At 41.8% G+C, this 9,472-nt stretch overlaps 1 pseudogene; it reads left to right on the top strand.

Annotated features, from left to right (window-relative positions):
- The first annotated feature begins 8,356 nt into the window (after positions 1 to 8,356).
- On the top strand, positions 8,357 to 9,268 carry LOC136127455 (olfactory receptor 5A1-like; annotated as a pseudogene).
- The last annotated feature ends 204 nt before the right edge of the window (positions 9,269 to 9,472 follow it).

Below are 9,472 nucleotides of genomic sequence, written 5' to 3'. Positions count from 1 at the left end.
TACTCGACAGCTGCTCTCTCCTCTCTTCCTCTCTTGCCTCTCCAAGACGTCAACATCCATGTAGACTAAAATGTTCCTTACTCATCTGGCTTTTTATGGCCTCATAGACAAGGCCTTTCCCACCATCTGGGATCCAGCTGGATAGCGCTCTTCAGTGAACATTTATCAACCTGACTGCCTGTATCCAATCACAGCCGCCTTTTCTCCTTGAAATTCAGTCCACTGAAACGTACTACTTTTAAGATAAAGCAAATTCAGAGTGGTTGTACATTTCCCAAGCAACATCAGCTCTGGGTCATTTTAAGGTCTATTTTAAGGGACAGCTCAGCGTTGCAATGCACAGTTAATTGGATGCATGATTCCTACTGGCTCCATGCTTGTCCATGTTCTGTGTCCCAGAAAGTCTTCTTTAGGAACGTCTGGGGGTGGGCTCTCTCAGCAGGGGATACCACAGCAATGTGGCTCCCCAGAAGAGCCTCAACCCTTCCCATCACTCCAAACAGCACTGAAGGATCAGAGTCTCTTAAAGAATAGACAACAGACACTGTGTGTGAAGGGCGACATCTGCCTGACATGTGTGGTGGGGCAACTATTTTCTAGGTTTTGCAGTGCTGGTTTATAGATCTATTCTAAGACTGAGAATGGATTTCAGAGAATACCTTCTCCATTTACCCTGGACCCAGAAAAGTAAATAAACTTCTATGTAATTTTCAATGAGCTAAAACAACGACTGGCAAAGGCAGACGAGACCAGCTTTAAGCAAAAGCATAACGTCCTATAATTTTGTCCTCTGTGCCGCCTCCTCCCTTTTTAAGCCCCTCCCTTCCTGATTCTGTGTTCCCTGATTCACTGATTACCATTTGCCTCCATTGTTCTCATCCAATCTTCCTTCACCTCTCATGATTGGAGGCACAAGCTTAAGTTCTGGCTTCTGCCAATGACCGGCTGTGATCTGTCAGCAGCCATGCCTGAGAATTACTACAGCAGAGTATCCATCTCCAAGGCCTTTCCTTCAGTATCCAGATCTGTTCCAATGTCCCTAATCGTGAAAATTCTTTTCCCTGACCTTGCCAGCCATGATACCAGCTTTCCCATTTCCTTCTCTTCTTTTACTGCTAAACTGGGATCTCATTTTTTTCTGCACCTGGCTTTACTCAAACCCTCTCTGATCCCCACTCCAGATAGCCCATCTGAGATTGATGGACTCCTATTGAAACTGTGCTGGACAGATCACCACTTCCTTCTTGCCACATCCAGTGGCTTTTTATTCATATTTTTCTATCTTTGATTTCCATGCCAGGTTCACCAAGCGTCACTGGGTGGTAAGGGCTTTGAGGGTCAGGGTAAGAAACTTGGGTGTCGTCAGGCTATTAATGAACAATACGAATGAATATTCTTGAGCGAGGAGAGACACGGTTGGACCTGTTTCGGGAGGTCTTCCTGCAGGTCTAGGAGGAAGGATTGAATTGGAAAGAGTCTGAAGGCGAAAAGAAAGCAGTTGGAAGACTTTGGCAGATTATGACCAACCAGGTGAAAACTGCCTGACAAAGAGGGACTGGGATGGAGATGCCACGGAAGGCGGACTTTATTCTATTGAAGATATTCTTATTCTGCAAATGTCAAAAGAAAGAGAGTCCTTTCTGAAATTTTGCCTTGGGAAGAAGGGAAGGAGATAGGCAGGGGCTTTTAAAAACACCACAGTCTTCCAGTAATTCCATCCTTACACCCTTGCCTCTGCAACGAGGAGTAAGAAACTAGAGGGTTTTTTTGGTTTTATTCACATATTTTTTTAATCTAGAAAAGATGAATTACATACAAACGACTGCATTGACCATGATGACCCTTTCCCCAATGTCAAGCCTTAGAGGGATCCCAAGAATGTAGGCCTAAGGCCAAGAGTTGGGAATTTGGGGAAGGGGTATAATTATTTTAGCTTCACAGTAAGAGATTATGACCCTGATAGGAGAGAAGTGGATGGGGTCTGGGAGTGGAGAACGGAAGAGGCAGAAGATTTTTCTCATCTGGCTGCAGCTTGAAGAGCTGCCAACATAAACAGGGTGTGGCTGTCATCTTTCACAAATCCTCGAAAGGAGCCGCAGAGTCCTGTGGGTTTGCACAATACCCACTTCCTTCTGTTCCTTCCATGTCCTTTCACCAGATACACAAATAGATTTCAAGTCTTTTCAAGTTGGATATTTGATAAATCATAAACAAAACATGGACATGAAGGAAATCTGGCCTTAGTCAAACACCAAAAGTTATTTTTCTTTTAAACTCCCGACTCACTTTTTTTTTTTTTGAAAAATGAGGCCTATCGAGTGATTTTTTCCCCCATTGCCATCCGTTTTTCATGTCCTTGTGGGGGTGGGCGACGTGGGGTATAGAGGACTGAACATGGACTTTGGATTCTGGAAGACCTTAGTACAAATGCCAGCTTTATCACAACCTCTCTGCATGACCTTTGGTAAGCACTTCCCCAAAATTCCTTTTTCTCATCTGAAAATGCATTTAAGAATGCTTTCCATTGGGAGCTACTGTGAGGCTATTATGAAACAAAGGATACAAGAGGCCCAATCTATACAGCCAAAAGTAGTAGTATCTGTCAGTCTTCTTTCCTCTTTCTCCTCATTGTACAAAATCATAGAATCTTAGAATTTTGAAGAACCCATTAGGTCAACTAGTTCAGTCTCTCTGTCTCTCTCTCAGATAGCCTATTTATTTTACGTTCTTCCAGTTTTATTGAGATACAAATGACATAACACTGTATCAGTTTAAGGTGTACAACATAACAATTTGGTACAGGTATATGCTGTGAAATGATTACCACATAGGTTTATGTAGTTATGATACATCACCTCATGTAGTTACAATGTTCTTCCTTGTGAGGAGAACTTTTAAGATCAACTCTCTTAGCAACTTTTAAATATATGATGCACTATTGTTAACTATAGTCACCATGCTGTACATTACATCTCCAGAACTTATTTCTCTTATAACTGGAAATTTGTTTTGGTCACCTTCACCCATTGCCTCTGGCAACCACCAATCTGTTCTCTGTTTCTATGACTTTCTTTGTTCGTTTTTAGATTCCACATATAAGTGAGATCATCACTGTCAACTGTACTATCTTCTCCTCACGTACTTCCAGTGATGGGGAATTTACTCCTTTCCAGAACATCCATTCTACCTTTGGACTGTCCTATTGTTTCCTTATAATTTCTCTGTCTCTGTCTCTTTCTCTCTCTCAATTTTACCCATTCAGTCCTAGCTCCAACCCTTGGAGTCATTCAGAAGATATTTTTACATTGAAGAAGTTCTGTAAAATAATTGGTGCTTTACAAAGGTAACTGCCGTTGATGATATAGTTACCTATTTTGAAGCTGAAATCCACTCTTGGCTTTCCCTGCTCTAGGGATATATTACTGGAACCAGACCAGGGACTAGAAATATAATGGAAGCAGGGCCAATGGAAATCAACTCCACCCAACCAAAGCTGGCATCCTTTTTCCCTCCGAGCCCTGATGGGCAGCCAAGCTGTCAGTAGGTTCTCTCTGGGATATGTCATACCCCACAGCTAGATAGATCCAATGGTACGTCAGAGAGAATGGGCCTTGCTTTAAAGCCCCATCAAGTCCTTCCCTTGGTGGCCAATTTAAAGTAGCTACATATAAATTTTGTTTATCTTTTTGGCCAACACCAGTGTTCCAGGTGCAAGTAGAGATGGGTTTCATTTTTGTCACAAGCTTCTGGTCTTAGCCATCTGACCGAAACCCAGAGTTTACAGAGTTGTGGGTGAGTTTGCCTTTTACCCTTCTTTAGATATGGTTCATGGTGAATTCTAGAATCACAGAATGAGAGAGTTAGAAAGACCCTTGAAAATGAGGAAGGTGGAGCAGGCAATATGCTGGAGTCCTCTTCCCTACTGCTCTGACTTTGACCAGAGGATCTGGACTTGACCTATTTTATATTCTGGAATTCTGCAGAAGCTCTCATTTTTAAAAAGTTTCTGCTATTTACAAATGGAAAAAAGGAAGGAAAGAAAGAAGGAAGGAAGGGAAGTGGACTAGAAAACAATGATCTAAGCTGATTTTTTTCTAGTATAGACAGGAGATAAGAAGATTAAAATTCAGAAAGGCAAATATTTTTTCCCAAGGTAACACAGCAGAAAGGTAGGAGAAACAGGACTTGAAGCACTTTTCTTTTTCTTTTTCTTTTTTTTTTAAGGTTTCAGTCCAGGGCTTTTTACGCTATTCTAGACTCATGAATATGTTCATGTGTGTGTCTGCAATTAAAAGAAAAATCATATAATTTCCTTGGATTCTCTCTAGCGACCGTTGAAACTCCAGGTTTTAGAATAAGGTAAAGCAGAAAGAGCTAACCTTGGAGAATGAGATTTAGGTCCTAATTTCACTTCTGGTACCAACCAGCGGTACAGACAATAACTCTCTCTCTTTGGCTTCACTTTTATTTTTTTATAATGGACAAAGGCTGGGCTAACTGGTTTCTATCTCTGATATTTTATTATTTTAGGCATATCACCAGAATTTTCTGGACATTCAGGGAGTATTTAAAATAGGGCAGATCCAATAGTCTTGGAATTAGGGAAAGTTTATAATGTCTATATAGTAACTATCTTATAGCCCTTTATTCAGCCAGATGACATATATTCATTGGACACCTATAATCTGCTATGTACTGTAACAGATAAGGAGCAAGAATTGATGAAAGCAGAAAACACATTTCTTTTCCTGCATGTTATTCTCTGTAAGTTTTCTTCATCATACCCTACAAAGTCATCTGAAGTGCAAATAGGCTCTATACCTCAATTATATCATTTATTTGGGAATTACCACATTAGAACCTCATTGCTCTCTATTTTGGTAGTGGCTTAATTTTGTTAAAGTATGAATGGACTTGCTCAGGTTGAGGAGAAGAAAACTCTTTACAATGATTTTCAGAATTCAAGTTCCACATGACCAGTCTTGTCCAGTCAGTTGGGATGGGGTAAGTATAATATCTATTGCTGTTCCATCTATACTATGGTCCTATGGATTGCCCAGACCCATGGCCAGATTCTTTCAAAGCACTCAGGAGAAACAGTCTCTAGAGTCAAAGAATCAGGGGTTTAAATCTTGGTTTAGTCATTTAATATCTCCTTGAGCTGCCATAGCTTCAATGAGATTCTTGTCTGTAATACATGTCTTTTGGAATTGTAAATTGAACTCATTCAGCAAATGCTATTTAACGTCCACTATGTTCCAGGCACAGTGCAAGGAATTAAGGTTATAATGCCCTCCCAGACTTCACAGTTAAGGATACAGACAGAACAAGTCAGCAAGCAAAGAGTAAATACAGAGTGTGCTAAGTGTTATCAAATAAGCCAACACGTTGCTATAAATATTGGCCATAACTTCCTACATCGTAAAGGGCATATGGTTGATGTAGCAATTATTATGTAGAAGTACATGCACCTGGGGTTAGTCAGCCGGTGCAGTGGAGAGCAGACCCTGGATTAGGGATGAAGTACATCTGGGTTCAAACCCCGATAGTGTGGATCCTTTGTTAAATAACAAAAATATTTATTTTTCCCTCCAAAACATGATGTGATTTATTTCATTTACTATTCACAACCTAGGAGGTAGTCCTAGTATTGCCTCCCCTTTACAGTAGAGGGAACTCAAAAGAGATTTGAGAATCCTGTGTCAGTGTGAGCAAGGCCACATAGCTAGTGAGTAGTGACGCAAGGATTGGAGACTAGCTACGTCTGACGTCAAGGCCATGCTTTGGAGGACCACCAATACCATGACCGATGTGAAAATTTTGTAGAAAGTTAAAAACGCTAAAAATAAGTGATGGTGGTTCTCAGACCATGCAAACGAATTTATATATAGTTATTATCATAAGGAAATTTAATGTATGTCTCATACTCAGATAATTCAGGTCAAAATGACCAGGTTATCGATGTAGTAATCATATAAAAGAATTGGCAATTAGCTTTTATCACACTCTAAAAATGTAATAGACTAGGTATCATAGAACCTTGAGGCTGAAGTAGCAAGAATCATGATGAATCTTACTAAAATATACCTTTGAAAACAACTGTAAATGTGAAAAATGAAGGGGGAGGGACGAGTTGTCTGGCCATCTCAGGGAAGAATTCGTTTCTAAATCTACCTATTTTAATTCAAATCATCATCAGCTTTCTTCCCGGCCTTTGAAGCAACTTTCTATTCTTGCAAATTTCCAATCTTCCTTCTCAGCCTTCTTTCACTCTGATCCATCTTTTACACTGCTTCTGCACTGCCCTCAGTTATATTGTTAAACACGTACTTGAGGGCTTCCCTGGTGGCGCAGTGGTTGAGAGTCCGCCTGCCGATGCAGGGGACAGGGGTTCGTGCCCCGGTCCGGGAAGATCCCACATGCCGCGGAGCGGCTGGGCCCGTGAGCCATGGCCACTGAGCCTGCGCGTCCGGAGCCTGTGCTCCACAACGGGAGAGGCCACAACAGTGAGAGACCCAAAAACCACGTACTTGACAGCTAGTTCCCTGCTTACAAAAAAAAGTAAAATTTAAAAAACAAACAAAAATAAAATGTCCATGTTTTCCCTTTGGCCATAGGGGAAAGGTCAAACTCCTTAGCGTGTTATTTATTCAACAAATAGGTATTGAGCATCTACTCTGTGCTAAGCACTGGTCTAGGTGCTTGTGATACTTCAGTGAACGAAAGAGACAAAAATGCCTAAAAATCTTGGTCTTCATTGAGCTTACATTCCTGATGAGGGTGGGAGACAATAATCAGCAAACCAATGAACTATGTGCAATAGTAAGAGGTGATAAGTCCTATCAAAAGAAGAGGGCGGGGCCAAGGGGACAGAAGCCCAGAAGCGGAGAGAAGGTTGAAATTAAACATGAATATGTAAACACATACATGCAATTATATATAATATAGTATGTGCAATTATATACGGAGTAAATGCAATTACGTATATGAAACATTTCAACAAATGTCCTCACCATCTTTGCTTTTGAAGATCTTTCACAATTTGTTCAGCCCCTGCTGTCTCTCAAAAGTAGCCTTATATTATCTTCTCTTTTTTTTTTTTTTTTTTTTTTTGCGGTACGCGGGCCTCTCACTGTTGTGGCCTCTCCCGTTGCGGAGCACAGGCTCCGGACGCGCAGGCTCAGCGGCCATGGCTCACGGGCCCAGCCGTTCCGTGGCATGTGGGATCTTCCCGGACCGGGGCACAAACCCGTGTGCCCTGCATCGGCAGGCGGACTCTCAACCACTGCCCCACCAGGGAAGCCCCTATCTTCTCTTAATTCTATTTAGCCTGTGCTCCTGCCGTGCTAATGTTTTTAAGGTGCCTCAAACACTATGGTCTCCTGTGCTTTTACAAATACTTTCCCCATTTTTAATATAAAGCTCTTGAGCCAACCACCTGTCCCGCTCACACACACAATTTTCATTCTGGTGACCGCTTCCTCATTGCTGGACTCTTCCTCAAACACATCTCCTCTCAGAAGCTATGTCCAGGACCCAGGGCACCGTGCAAATACTACTCTTAGAGCACTGTCATGCTGTGCTGTGATTTGTCTGTTTCCTGACTATCCTGTACAGTATGCTGAATATTTTCAACTTAATAGGAATGTTTTATTATTTCGTACATCACCCGCATTTCTCTATCAAACACATGGGGCAAGGTGAGTTGATAATATTTGTGCAAAATGAGCATAAGCTTTTCACAGTGTTGAACTTCTATTTCCTTATCCCTTTCTTTAATCTCTAAAGGGGATGCCAGTTTTTCAGATCTCTAAGTGTTTCATTCCTCTGCTTTAAGGAAAAAGAACACCTTGACCCCATAAAACCTGGTCAGAACAGACTATGATGATAAGAAACACAAAATTACCTCTCTAGGCATTTCTTCTCAAAAAAGAAAAAAATCTAGTATAAATCTGAGTGGCTCATTAATCCAATCACAATGCTTGGATCAACTGGAAAAAAAAAAGTGGGGGTACTTAGTCCAAGTGCTATTAACAACCTCCTTTGATAAAGTCATGACATTGACAGTGAAGGTGATGATCCAGATAATGCAAAAATGCCAGTCTCTTCTGGGACCTGTCACTTCTGCATAAACAAATGAATCAGATCAGGGTGACAACAATCTCTTTGAAAGACCCAATAAATGCTGTAGAGGGGATTTCTGCATTGGACGGAGGTAGGACATTTGCCTTCCACTGTCTCTTCTGGCTCTGGGGCGTCTATGTTTCCATGACAGAACAAAATGGTTTCTTCACCTGGATTTTCTTTGCCCCAGGAATCTCATTTTGGGGCTTTGAAGGCAGCGGAGAGAAGAGAGATGGCCCTGGGAAGGAATATCAGCATGATGACCAGTTTCATCCTTTGGGGATTTTCAGAGCATCCAGAGCGGCAGGTAACCCTCTTTGTACTGTTTCTGGGGATCTACTTCATGACTCTGGCTTGGAACCTGGGCCTTATTGTCTTGATTGCCATGGAGTCACACCTCCACCCCTCCATGTATTTCTTCCTTTGTAACTGTCCTTCACCGATATTTCATACACCTCCTCTATAGCCCTTAAGATGCTCTGTGACTTCTTCAAGGAGCAGAAGACCATCTGCTGTGATACTCAATTTTTCTTCTTCATTGGCATGGTAAGCACAGAGGGCTGTCTCCTGGAAGCCATGGCATATGACTGGTACGCTGCCATCTCCAACCCTCTGCTCTACACAGCCTTCATGACACCCACCATCTAATGGGGATGGCCATTACGGTGCACGCCGGAGGATTCCTCACCGGATTGGTCCAAACCAGCTCTATATTCTGGCTCCATTTCTGTGGGCCACGAATCATTAACCACTTTTTCTGTGACCTGCCACCGCTGCTGGTCTTGCCTTGTTCTAGTACCTTCCTCAGCCAGGTAATGAACTTTCTTGTTGTGTGTACAGTTGGTGGGACTTCAGCTCTTGTGGTCCTGGTTTCCTACTGCTACATCATTGCTGCTGTCATGAAGATCCATTCAACCCAAGGGCCAACAAAAGCTTTCAACACCTGTTCCTTTCATCTGACCACAGTGATTCTCTTCTATGGCTCTGGTCTCTTCTCATACCTCCATTCTAGTGCTGGCTACTCATTAGACCAAGATAAGGTGGTGTCCATGCTCTATGGAGCTGTGATTCCCATGATGAGCCCCATCTCCCCATCAAGGAGATCAAAGATACATTGAAAAAGCTCAAGGAGAGAAAGAAGTAGATGTCCTCTCTGTGTCTTATAGTTCCTTGAGTTTAAAAGAAAAAACAAACAAAAATCCCTTAAGTTTTGCTATATGTAATCATAATAATAAGTGGCCCACTTATTATTAGTAATAATAGGAATCTGAATAATAATTTAAAGAAACTCTTTCAAATAAGATCCCCAACCTACATACCTACTGTGTAATTAGGCTCTACAAAGGTT

Source organism: Phocoena phocoena, chromosome 8 (assembly GCF_963924675.1).
Source record: "Phocoena phocoena chromosome 8, mPhoPho1.1, whole genome shotgun sequence".
Lineage (NCBI taxonomy): Eukaryota > Metazoa > Chordata > Mammalia > Artiodactyla > Phocoenidae > Phocoena > Phocoena phocoena.
The sequence above is the reverse complement of the archived record's forward strand: the minus strand, read 5'-3'. Positions and strand labels throughout refer to the sequence as shown.